The sequence below is a fragment of the Salvia splendens genome, chromosome 8, assembly GCF_004379255.2.
Source record: "Salvia splendens isolate huo1 chromosome 8, SspV2, whole genome shotgun sequence".
Taxonomy (NCBI): domain Eukaryota; kingdom Viridiplantae; phylum Streptophyta; class Magnoliopsida; order Lamiales; family Lamiaceae; genus Salvia; species Salvia splendens.
The window spans coordinates 7,467,207-7,481,666 of record NC_056039.1 but is presented as its reverse complement, the minus strand read 5'-3'; positions in this window follow the sequence as shown (position 1 = coordinate 7,481,666).

Below are 14,460 nucleotides of genomic sequence, written 5' to 3'. Positions count from 1 at the left end.
CCCAATTTATGCATTTGATCACGGTTTAAACCTTGTGTTAACGGATCCGCTAAGTTATCAACTGACCTTACATATTCAACTGTGATAACACCACTTGTGATCAATTGTCTGACGGTATTATGTCGCCGACGAATATGTCGAGACTTACCGTTGTATAAGCCACTATGTGCTCTCCCTATAGCTGCTTGGCTATCACAGTATATCACTACTGTCGGCACTGGCTTCTTCCAACATGGAATACATTCTAGGAAATTTCTGAGCCACTCGGCTTCTTCCCCTGCTTTATCCAATGCGATAAACTCAGATTCCATGGTGGATCGAGCTATACACGTTTGTTTCGTCGACTTCCACGAAACAGCACCACCCCCCACAGTGAACACATAACCACTCGTCGAGAACGAGTCTTTTGAATCATAGATCCAATTTGCATCATAGTACCCTTCAAGTACTTGGGGATATCTTGTGTACTGCAGCTCAAAGTTAAGAGTATACTTCAAGTATCTCAAAACCCTACGCAGAGCTTTCCAATGTTCCTTGCTTGGGTTGCTCGTAAATCGGCTCAGCTTATTCACCGTACACGCAAGATCTGGTCGGGTGCAGTTTGTGATAAACATCAAACTCCCTATGATCTTTGCATATTCTTCTTGAGCTATAGGCTCACCCGTGTGCTTACTCAAATGCACGTTGGGTTCCAATGGAGTCTAAGCTGGCTCACAATCGAACGAGTGAAATTTCTTTAGCACTTTCTCAATATAATGAGATTGTGTCAGAGTAATTCCCTCATGATTCCTTTTAATTTTGATTCCGAGAATCACATCAGCTAAACCCATATCTTTCATGTCGAAATTTCTCTTCAACATATTTTTGGTTTCGTTGATAATGGCACTATTGCTGCCCGTAATCAACATATCATCTACATAAAGACACACAATAACAAAACCGTTATCTGTGTTTTTAATGTAAACACACTTATCGCACTCATTGATAGTGAATCCATTTGCTAACATCACGTTGTCAAATCTATTTGCCAACATCACGTTGTCAAATTTTAAATGCCATTGTAATGGTGCTTGCTTCAACCCATATAATGACTTTACCAGTTTGCATACTTTACGCTCTTGCCCAGGCACAACAAACCCTTCAGGTTGTTCCATATATATTTCTTATTCCAGATCACCATTCAGAAACGCAGTTTTCACATCCATTTGGTGAATATCGAGATTGTGCAAAGCAGCAATCGCAAGAAGCACCCGAATGGAAGTGATTCTCGTAACAGGTGAATAGGTATCAAAAAAGTCATGCCATTCTTTCTGCTTAAAGCCTTGGACAACTAGGCGAGCTTTGTACTTATCTATAGTACCATCGGGCTTATATTTCCTTTTCAGAATCCACTTGCACCCTAGAGCCTTACAACCTTCAGGCAAGTCTACTAACACCCAAGTGTTATTTCTCATGATGGATTCAATTTCACTATTGATAGCTTCTTGCCACCACGCTGCGTCTGGGCCAGACAGAGCTTCTGCCAATGACCTTGGTTCGTCATCCAACATAAAAGTTATGAAATCGGGACCAAATGTTTTAGCAATTTTAACTCTTTTACCACGTCTTGGTTCAACATCCTCAGAAATTGACCTCGTCCTTTTTGGAGGATTAGAACTGGTGGATTCATCCATCATTCTTTCACTAGAACGATCCTCTTGCCTCTTGCAAGGGTAAACATTCTCAAAGAATATAGCATTCCTTGACTCAATCGTTGTTCCTTCAGCCACGCCAGGCACAGCTGATCTATGGACTAGGAAACGATAGGCACTACTATTAAGTGCATGGCCAAAAAAGATGCAATCGACTGTTTTAGGGCCTATTGCAACTTGTTTTGGAGGTGGTACTTCTACCTTCGCTAAACACTCCCACACTTTGAGGTATGAATACGAAGGTTTCTTCCCTTTTCACAACTCATAAGGAGTCACATCCCTATTTTTTAGTGGAATTTTGTTCAGGATATGATTCGATGTTAACACAACCTCCCCCCACATGTTCTGAGGTAATCCTGAATTAATCAACAAGGCATTCATCATCTCTTTTAGTGTTCGATTTTTGCGTTCAGCAACACCATTTGATTGAGGAGAATATGGAGCTGTGGTTTGGTGAATTATACCACTTGCATTACATAATTCTGCAAACAGAGCTACATACTCACCACCTCTATCACTTCGAACACACTTAATTCGACAATTAAGTTGATTTTCAGCTTCATTTTTGAAGTCTTTAAACGCTTCAATTGCCTCATCTTTACTTCTTAATAAGTAAAGGTAACAATACCTTGTGCAATCATCTATAAATGTGATGAAGTACTTTTTACCACCTCTTGTTTGCACAAATTTCAAATCACATACATCTGTATGGATCAATTCAAGAGGTTTTGTGCTTCGCTCTACCGAATGGAACGATAGTTTAGCCATTTTGGCTTCAACACACACTTCACATCTTTCATGTGAGTTAAACTTATCTACTTTTAGTAAATTAAGATTTACTAATCTTTTTATAGCATTTAGATTTACATGTCCCAATCTATTATGCCATAAATCAGAGCTTTCAAGCAAATAAGAGGATGTGTTATCTTCCTTATTGCTTATTCCTTTTCCACGGTGAATGACCGTAACGTTCAGCTCAAAAAGTCCATTCACTAGGTGGCCTTCACCTATGAACTTTCCATACTTGGTCAATAAAACCTTTTCACACTCAAATTTTAGTGAAAATCCATGATTTACTAGAAGTGAGCCTGACACCAAATTATTTCGGATGTCTGGGACAAGCAGTACATCCTTAAGGGTAAGAACTTTTCCAGATCCTAATTTTAGGAACACATTACCCACACCAACCACCTTAGAAGAGGCTTGGTTTCCCATACGTACTTTTCTACCTCCAACAGATTTGTAGGTAGAAAAAACGCTTCTCTCGGAGCACACATGACATGTGGCACCCATATCAACAAACCATTCATTTGGATTGTTACCATGGTTCACGTCGGAGACCATTGCGACCACCTCGTGATCTTTGTAGTTTATAACAACACGTTCAAATAATTTGCACAATATTGTCTCCACCAATAAGTACACAATTATATTGAACCATATGTGCATTGGTATATTCAACAACCCATGCATCCCAATTACTACTACCAAGTCTAAATTGGTCTTGCTTGTCAAATGACAAACGATAAACACAATTCTCAAGAGAGTAGATCTCAAGGAATTAACCATTTCGTAGCCCATGAACATTGGTACTGTTCGTTTCTTCATTCCAGCTTTGGAGCTCATGTTTCCTCCAACTTCAATTGGTATAATCCTGTCTTAGAAGAGTACACTAATTTGTCTTGCGATTGTTAGAAATAATGGGAAGAAATTCCCAAGCCGTGTACAGACGGTACTCTAACTATTACAATAGAAAGTAAACTTGCAACAAAAAGAGAAATAAAAAATTACAACGAAAATAAAGCAAACCAAATTTATAAGTCGAGTCGAGGAAAACCCTCTTTCCGCAAGACAAATTACGCCCCGGCTAGTGCTCACGGAATGACGTATTGCCCCCAAAGATAAAACGACTTCCCCCTAGCGTGTAGAAGCACCTCAAACCCGCTAGGCACCGGCGAACTTGATGGAGTTCCGAGAATCGAGCTAGACAATGCTCCTAAGATGCATACTATGATGTAGAGACTAGAGAGAGTAGAGAGAATATTTTGTGGTGTTGTTGGTGTGTCTTCTACTTCAAGATCAAAGCCTATTTATAGGCTAGAAAAACAAGTGAAAGGTCTTGCAATCAAGACAAGACATAAAGAAAATTGGGTTGAAAGGCCAAATGACTTAGCCACATGAAAGGCCAAAAGCCTCTCTCTTTTTCCCCACATTTCCCATGTTTTTCCTACACCACTTTATCAACTTATACACATATAGCTATAACCCCACAACTTATCTGACATTTACAATTTTAGTTAACTAGGATTGGGGCATAACCACTAATTTTGATCGAAGTTCATGAACCAAAGACCTTTGAAATATTTTCATACCTCAGTTTTATGAATTAAAGTGAGTCTTAATGATAGGAGGTTGAATTCTAAGACTACTACGATGAAAGTAATTCATTTTCTATATTATGTAGCATTCAAATGCTCCATTTCATGATACACACGGCCTTTATATTCATAATACATTTTCCAAATAAATGTAAATTGTTAAGAATTGTGTCACTCAAAATAGACGAACAAAAAATTCAAAATGTCACCCTCTTATAAAAGAAACTAACACATTCGGCATACAATCTAATATGTGGGTGTTCGGTTGGCAAGATTAAATCTCATGATTAAATATGTATCATGTTTGGTTCATAAGATTGAACCCTTCAACTTAATCCTAGATGGATAGTCTCATGATAATTAGTCATAGCCTCCCCCTCCAACCATCGGCGGATCCAGGTGGGGTCGCGCGGGCTCGGCCGACCCCACCGGCGGTCCACCGAACACTGCCGGAAAACATCATCTTCGACCTTTGACTTGGTGCAGTTCCGTCTCCGACCCCACGGCCAGCTTCAACTCTACCCGATGCCTTCCGCCTTTTCCAAAAACTAAGAGGAGAAAGGAACAATACTAATAAGAATAGAGTAGAGATAGATAAGGGGAGGGGTTGCAGAAGAAGCTGATGTATTCTCAACGAAGAAAATGAACAGAGAGGTTAATATTGATTTTTGGGCTGAGGAGTGGTTAATACTCCTATTGATTGTTGGGTTAGAAAATCTATAAGTAAAAAATCTAATTGATTGCCTCTGGTCAATCGCCGTTAATACTGCTTTTTCATTTAATTCGCCTACCAATAATTTTCTAAGCCATGTAGTATTAACTTTTTTTCTCCTTAATTTTCCCACAAATTTACATAAATTCCTAATTTATTTAAGTTTATTAGTTAAAAAAATCAGTCAATACTGTCCTTTTTAAATAATTTTATCTTTATTACAAGAGTTACAACTTTCTTTTTAAATAAAAATTCTATATTTCTAGTTTTCTACTCAATTATTATTTTGATTAAATAGAAAGTTATAGTAGGAGACTAAGATTAAGATTTTTGAGGGGCATAGGCTTTGCACAAAAAAAATTGGTGCGTTATTGATATTCTTTTAATCATGTTTTATTATTTTTTTACTTTTATTCTGTTTATTTGACCTAATTTTTATGAATATAATAATTATATACTTATGTTTTTTTATTATTAATTTTAATTACCATCCATATTAAATTAATGGATAAATTTATTTTAAAAATATCTTGAGTTTGTATCTGTTCTCATGAGTTTTATCTGTTCTTCTGGTGCTAATGTTGAACACAATCAACGACTGGAAGATATGTTTGCAATTATTTCCAATGATAAAATTTCGGCCAGCTTCAAAATATGAATATTCGTAAAAGTTAAAAATATGAACTCTTAAACGTCAACTATCGTGATAAAACAAAGATAATTTTATTTGTAATGTATTTTTATAATATATATAATATTATTATATTAATTATCTCGTCCGACCCCACGATTTTTAAATCCTGGATCCGCCCATGCCTCCAACTAAAATAATCATACAACTTAATTCTAGATGAATAGTATCATGATATTAGTCATGGCAACCGAACGCCACCTATGAGAACCAGCTGGAAGATTAATAATGGATACTACTAATTTTACGCCACATATATATTATCTCAAAAATTAAACATAATTGTTGTATTATTGTATACAAAGATATTTTTAATAGTATTCTCAAATATATTTCTTGTACGAAGATTAATAATGGTTTCCCATTTACTTCTACAATGCACACGATATGACTCGAACCCCGTAGTATTGGATGAAGGAGAACCGCCGTATCAACTAAAAGTTCCGCACTATTATCTTATAGTAGTATATACAAGTTTCTACATGTGAATATATTGAATAGGTGTAAAAGTAGGAGTCCAATTAATTTGTTGCCTTCTTTTGTCCAGACTATCCGCCAGCTACTTACATATGTGTTTTTTTCCTAAATCATGAAAGATTGTTCAGACTCTAATTTCACTGAATTTAATATACTATATAGTAGTAATCGGCTATGTGTCACTGAAGTGACCATTTTGGGTCCACCTAATTGCTATTTTTCCAGCCTGTTATACGCGTTAGATTACCTCATACTCATACAAACAATTTGATTAATATTAGTACTATTATAGTTTGCCAATTATAAATATATTTCCTCTTACCTAATTAATTTAGTAATCATTATTGATTCATTTACGGTAATTAATGGCTATAATTTATAATTAAATCTTACTTTATTTATATGTAAATTTCAGCTAATGATAAACATCTTATTTATAATTACTCAACTTATACGAATATAATGTACTCATAAACAAGTTTTACCTTATGCATTGCAAATTACTTTTGAATTTTTTGTTCCAAAACCAACCATATATGTCCGTTCAATCTAATTTAATTAGTAGTTAAATTTCTTTCTTAATATGGATTACTTAATCTCATCAGATTACTCCGGTACACATTCTAGTTTTTGGTGTAGGGAAAATTTATATCTGATTTATTTCGAACTTTGTTGATCTTTTAATTAATGATATTAATTAACCCAACTACTTAATATTGTATAAATGATTGAATTAATTTTTGAATTGAACATATATGGAATTACAACGATTAGGTTTCTTTATCCTCGAATTTATTTAACGAATATGCTGATGGGAACCGAGAGGAAATCCATAAAATTGTTTGTAAGGTGAAGTTTAAGTAATTGATTAGTAGTATTAATAAAAGATTTAAGAGAGCAATAAAAAAATGTTAAGTAGGGCTTAAAACATCCATTTGACATCTTTCTGGCCTTCTGGAATAGACCGCCTAATCCTTCCACCCATATAGTAGTCAACAAATAAATCTCACAATAATATAAAATATTGTAATTTATTTTGGGTGCCAACTGCCAAGGCATATATTATATATTTTAATTATGATGAATGTTCGATTAGATATGTACGATATAGAGCATGCATCTAGGAAATCACTACTTAAATGCATAACTAGAGAACATGAATTTAGAATTTAGTTTATTATAAGAGCAATTTAGTTCAATAAGAGTGATTTAGTTCGTTATAAGAAGAAGTGAACAAAAATGCGTTTACAGTGAACTAAATCCTTCACGAAGTAAATAATTCACTATAATGGTGTTTTAGTTCACTTCTTCCTGTAGTGAACTAAATCACTCTTATAGTGAACTAAATCGTGCATATAGTGAACTAGATCATTTTGATCTAGTTGCTGAGTTTTATTCTCTAGTTATACATTTAATATTAGTTATACTTTGATCATCTCCCCGTATAGGTGTGCACACGGTTCATGAACCGCCGGTTCCGGTTCATGAACCGGCGGTTCACGGTTCACGAAATGCATGAACCGGAACCGGCCCGCCTAGGGTCCCAGCGGTTCCGGTTCCGGTTCAAAAAACCGGCGGTTCAAAACCGCCGGTTTTCGGGCCGGTTCGGCGGTTCGGCCCTTTTTTTTTGCATTTTTCAATTAAATTACGACTCCAACGCGTAATATTTTATTCAAAAATGTACGATGAAAGTTGCAATTTTACTGAAATTACACGTTTACAAGTTACAACAATTACAAATCGAAAATTTTAAATACAAGTTACAACAATTACAAATCGAAAAATTTAAATACAAGTTACAACAATTACAAATCGAAAAATTTAAATACAAGCTACAACAATTACAATTTACAAGTGTTGACAAAAAAGACTTAGAAGTTCTTATTAAAAAAATTATAAGTATATATACTCTTAATCGACGAAGGAGATCTTTCTACATAACTAAATTAAGGACACCTTTAGCAAGTCAACTTTAAATGTTGAGTTTAGTCTAACAATCAATAATTATAGTAGAATTGTCAAAAGTTTCCCGGATTTAGCCGTATAGAGAAATCTACTTCATCGACTAGAGTATATACAAATACAATTATGTAATTGTATTTGCATATTTTTAAAATAGGAACAAATGGGAAAAAAACAAATAAAGGAAAAAGGACTTGAACTCAACTTAAATTTAAAATTTAAGTTGAGATGCATACGTATCCCCAATGCTTATTTGCAGTAGGGAATCAAAGCTCACGTAGTTCTCTTACCTTACTTACCTATTTGGCATGGCCGGCGGCGGTTTACGGTTGGCCTACGATTCATCCCCGGTGAATTCATCTTGTGATCCCTCCTGACGATCATCCCAATCATTTTCTTGTTCTCTGACGTCGGCTTTGGCCCAATCATCAAGTAACATCACGTCTTCCATATTTTTCGCTGAGAGCTTACTTCTTGATTCATCCAACACACGCGAGCCAACACTAAAAGCGGACTCGACGGCGACAGTGGAAGCCGGAACAGAGAAAATCTCCTTGGCCATTGACGCAAGGATGGGAAAATCTTTCTCGTGGGTTCCCCACCAATCGAGGACGTCGATTTGGGCCGGAGGAGTAGGACCTTCATCACCAAATGAAAAGAGTGAATCGAAATATAAATCCAATTCACTTACCATACCTGAGCTCCTTCCGCCGGTGCTGTAGCTGTATAGGTCGGCTAGTTGGGACGCGGCGTCGGGGTCATCATAATTGGCTTGAAATGCAAAGTCATAGTTATGTTGTGGAGGAGGGGGGTCTTCTGACTTGGTGGGTGTTGTTATACTTGGTTTCATATTCGATGTAGAGAGCGCGCAAGTTAAACTCGAAGGTTTGTTGGATAATGGACCGGTGCGGGAGGGTTATTTGAAAGGTTTCTGAGAGGTCTACTCCAAATTCGTCACTGGTATCGGATTGGAGTGCTTGAAGGTGGCCAAGATCAATTGAATTCTAGTTGTTATAATAAAAATCCAAAATCCGTGAGGTACCGGCTAATTTCCATTTTGGATCCAATACCTTTGCAATCAAAAACACGGTTGGAATCTCACTGAAATACTTGAGCCATTTTTCAATCATGTAATATAAGACACACATTAGCTCAGGCGAAGAGGAAGCATTTTTCATTGCAGTTTTAAACCAAGGGATATGTACATGCAATGTTCTAAAACACGAACAGCAGTGCAATAATAAACACCCGACAATTCAACAGTAGCATTTTTAAAATTTTTAAACAATTTAAATAAAACCACATTATGTTCCCAACAACTATGCGAAAGATATAAATCATGAACGGGATAGGTTCTATAAAAATCACATAAAGCATCTTTATGTGTCAAAGTAGAATTCAGACAATCATATGTCGAATTCCATCTATGAGACACATCCATAGTAAAATTCGTATACCTGACATTCTTTTGATGGCAATATTTCTTCCATGCTTTGCTAATAGGTGGCTTTTGATGGATTAATCTAACTGCAGTTCTAATAGGAGAAACATGCTTTTGCCATAATTCAAGTGCATCTTGTACACATAAATTTAAAATATGACAAATGCATCTTTGATGAAAATACTTACCTTCAATTACCGGTGTACAAGCCGCAATCAAATCGCCAATTGCCGCCGTGTTGGCGGTTGCATTATCAAAACCGATAGAAAATATCTTGTTGCATAATTGAAACTCATTTAAAACTTGTATAATCAAAGAAGCAATTTCGGGTGCAGTGTGTGGAGTTTCAAATTCTCTAAAACCTATTAAACACTTGTTTAAAGTCCAACTATTATCCACAAAGTGAACCGTAATGCCCATGTATGAATGACGGTTAAAACAATCCGTCCACACATCGGAGCAAATGTTCACTCTGTGGCACAAGTTGACTAAATAACGTGTTAATTCTACCTTTTTCTCCAAACATTGCCGAACGGTAGATCGTTGCACGGTCATTCTACCAATTCTCTTGATTGCTACGTTCAAACCACTTTGCATAGTAGCCTCAAATTTTTTGTCATCATAAATGTTAAAAGGAAAGTGCTTCATTGCCGCCCATCTAGCCATAACATCAGAAATTTTTTTTGATCATATTTAAACAGAGGCGTACCTGACGAACCCGAGACGCCGGGCAGCTCGGGTTGGAAGTTGAGTTGGGTTTGGGTAGAGGTAGTGCCGCATTCTACCGGATGCTTTGTCACCAAATGGCGACGGAGGGTGCCATAAACTCCACCACTCGCAAATTTGTACACTTTATCGCAATAGTTGTAGTAAGCATGAAACGCCGATGTCTCTTCTTGCGAGTGCGGATCATGAGGACTTGGAATCACCACCGGGACCTTCTTGTAGTGTTTGACAAAAATGTCAGATTTCAAAGCTTTTGCCGGGCTAGTGGGTGGAGGGGGAGGCATCTCCTCATTTCCGCCGGTGCTAGACGGAATACGGGAATGAGATCTATCCTCGTTGTTGTCCGAGTCCGAGTCCGACGATATAGCAACGTCGTCTTGTTGGGAACCACCTCCCCTACCCCCACCTTGTTGCATTTCAGCGAGTAGCATGGCAGTCCTATGATCTTCTTCCAACTACAAATATTATATAAGTTGAAGTTATAAGTATAAGTATGAACACAAAAAAATTATGAACTCAATTTTATGAAATTATGAAATATGAATTGTAAAAATAATTTTTCATTACTTATTTGCATGCGTTCAGCCTGCACTCGAGAAACCTCTTCCATAATTTCTCGACGACTAGGTCGCCTTGATTTTGAGGGACGAGTAGTACTTTGATCTTGGGCAATTCCCTTGCCCCGATCACCACGTCCGGATCCACCACGGGAAGAAGACATATTGATTATATGAAAGTAGTATGGATGGAATAGGTATGGAGTATAAGTGATGAATTACGAGCACAACAACAAATACAGTAGTAAGCAGAAACTAGTAAACAACGTGAGCAATTAGAGAGAATGAGGAGAGAATAGAGAAATTGAGATTGAGAAGAGAAATTCTTATTAACACAAGAATGGGGTGAGGAGAAATGAAGGGGAAGTGGGGTATTTATAGGAGTAAAATTGGAAGAAATAAATAAAAAAATAAAAAATTTCAAATTTCAAATTTCAAATTTTCGGACAAACCGCCGGTTTACCGCCCAAACCGACAGTTCACCCTCGAAACCGGTGATTTTTCCACGGTTTTCCGTCAGAAAACCGCCGGTTTCTGACCGACACGCATGCCAAAGCTCTGCACCGTAGCCCCTACGTCTGAAAAGCTCCCGGAACCGGCGGAAACCGGTCGGAACCGCCGGTTTAAACCGGCGGTTTTCGTCCAAAACAAGCGGTTTTCGCCCTAAACCGGCGGTTTTCGCCCTAAACCGACGGTTTTCGTCAAAACCGCCGGTTCACACCAGTCCCTACTTTGAACCCCTACGAACCTATCCCGGAATTAGCCGTTTGAACCGCCGAACCGGCGGTTCACGTTTCATGATTTTGCCGAACCTGAACCGGCCCGTGTTAACCGCCGGACGGTTCGAACCGCCGGTTCCGGTTCCGGGTCCGGCGATTAACCGCCGGTCCGATTCGGTTTGTGCACACATATCCCCGTATATATCGCAAATGAAACACCTATTATATAATTATTTTCAGAACAGTCTTTTCTGTTTTATGATTTTGAAATTTGAATTGATCCAAAGATATTAGTATAATACTACTATATACAAGACCCAATAAAACCAAAAAAAACGGTAATTGTCATAAGAATTTTAAGTATTAAATCTTTAGTTATGTACGAGCACATATTTGGCAAAGATTGTCACTTAACGATAAAATTAAAAAACGTTGTCATTTTCCTATAAGAGCATCTCCAATGGCGAACGTCCGGTCGGACATCCGCGACGGGCGACCGGGACGTCCGTCATTGTAACGAAGGCACTCGGATACGGATGTCCCGTATGGACGTCGCATGTCCTCGGACGTCCGGGCGACGGGCGGGCGGACGTCCGCCATTGTGGCATGGGTCGGACGTCCGGGTCGGACGTCCGGTATTTATTTATTTTTTTTAAAACTTCTATATATCCGGCACGGGCGACGAGGACAACGCGGAGTGAGCCGAGAATGTATGACTATGTATTTTTTCTTTTTTGTATGACTATGTATTTTTTCTTTTTTATTATGTAATTTTCCCGTATTCCGTGTCAAAATTACAATTCCGTTACGTAATTAAATAATTGTGATTTTTTTTAATTGCGGGTAGTCCTAGTGGGAAGGGCAGATTGTGCAGGGGAAGTCCTAGTGACGTGGTAGTGGGATGGAAAATCCTAGTGACGTGACAGGAGATGTTTTTGGGAAGTCCTAGTGGATGTCCGAGTGGGACATCCGTGCATTGGAGATGCTCTAACTTAAGTCAACACATATATATTTGCTTCTGCATAGCATTACATAAGCATTTAGAAAACTCATATATTATCCAACAAATAGCACTTAAATTAAAGCATTAAACCCAATTATAAACCTAGCTTTTTACAACAGTTCTCAAGCAGTATGTAATTCAAACCGCGGAGTAATTAATCAAGGTTTCATGTATGACGTGTTTTTTTACTACTAGCCTAATATTGATATTTATACTGTGTCTATATATATACACCACGCCATACTTTTTAAAAATTATGGTGGTTATAATTGAAAATTACAACTTTTTTTAAACTATTAGAGTTAAATTTTAATACTATAAATAAAATTAATGATTATAAAGTGTTTACTAGCTAGCTATATTAGTGTATTGTACTAACATAATGAGGTATATGGAGGACTAGCTAGTTAGTTGTTATTAGCAATATAATCTCGTCAAATTACTATGTTTTTGTGACAAAACAAAGAAACTAACACCAGAAAAACAAACACTAATAAATCTTGGATTAATTAGTGATGTTTATATTTGTAATTTATGTAACTAACAACTGTAAAGTGGCAGAAATACCCTGTCCAGTGTTCTCCACAGTCTCATCACCAATATATTAAGTTGACAAGGACACACACATTATTGAATTTCTGAAATTCTATTGGTTTTAAATTTGTCAGTGACTTATATATTTCATATGTAAGGAGTTGGGCTATTGTCTATCATATAAATTTGAAATCCCTTTTCCATAAAAGGTGGACCCTATTCCTTTTTCGTGATAAATTTTGCTGCCTAAATAATGTACTCTACAATATGGGGATGGAAATCTAAGTGAAATTCGGCAAACCTCTGTTCCACAGTAATATAGTCATTTTGTCATTTTGGTACGTTCTATAGTAATAGAGTCATTTCTCTTTTTAGTAAAAGTCAACACATTTCTTCACGCATACTTTACTCTCTCTTACTTTATTATCTCTTCATCTCTCTACATTTTTCATTTTCCACTTTATTCTCCCTTTACTTAACTCACCTAACACAATTTTTCTTAATCTCATTGCCGAAAAGAAACGTCTCCATTAATATGGAACGGAGGGAGTACTAATCTCTCCTTCCCATTAAAAATATGGATATTCACGATGGTACGTAAAGTAAAAGAGATAGAAAGAAAAACTAATTATAGTATTGTTAGTGAAGAATGAGGTGTGCCTTAATCATTAAAGAGAAAGAAATTACTAAAAATAGAAGGGGATATTTTTATAGGACATACCAAAATGAAAAATGTTGTTATTTTAATGGGACGGGATATTTTTATAGGACATACCAAAATGAAAAATGTTGTTATTTTAATGGGACGGATGAAGTATTAACTGTTATTAGTCATGCATTATTAATGCAAGCCTTTCCATGTAATCAGGGTTTGAAATGTCTACATGTACATCCCTCTAAACTAACATGCATGTTTTGGGGTTGCGAATACAACCTCTGAAAAATGAAAGTTCCAAGTATTTTTTTCGTTGGTGTCTATTTAATTCCCTCTAGTAGCATTTTTCCAACTGGCATATCTTACTAGATTATTTAATAAGGAGGGGCCAAGCAAGAATCTAATAATTTTTCTGTATTTCTTTTAACAATATGTGTACAAAATTGTAGTAGTATATTTCTTTGAAGATTGTCGATATGATTTCCAAGTAGCAATTGAAACATATAACGATACAATGACAAAAGTAAAACGCCAAATTAAAACGCCGTTCCCAATTAGTAGGTGGAAAATATATGCCACGACAAATTAGATATTAATTTCAAGATTTATGTCTATTCACAAATGTAACTAAATGAATACATGAACCTGATCAAGAACAAAATCTAAATTTCATGCTATTCATAAAATTATGGAACGAGCATGAAATATATAATAATTTTGAATAAAGGTCGGGCCCTTTTACTTTTATTAGTGGTGCAATGAATTAGAAGAGTGGGGTTAGCTTACAATTTTGTATGGTATAGGAAGGTTTGTGCTCCACAAATTATTAATCGTAGTACTTCATTTATATTTCCATTCAATAATTCATATATAAAAAGGTATTGTTGTAAATTTCATACGACAAAATGACCTTC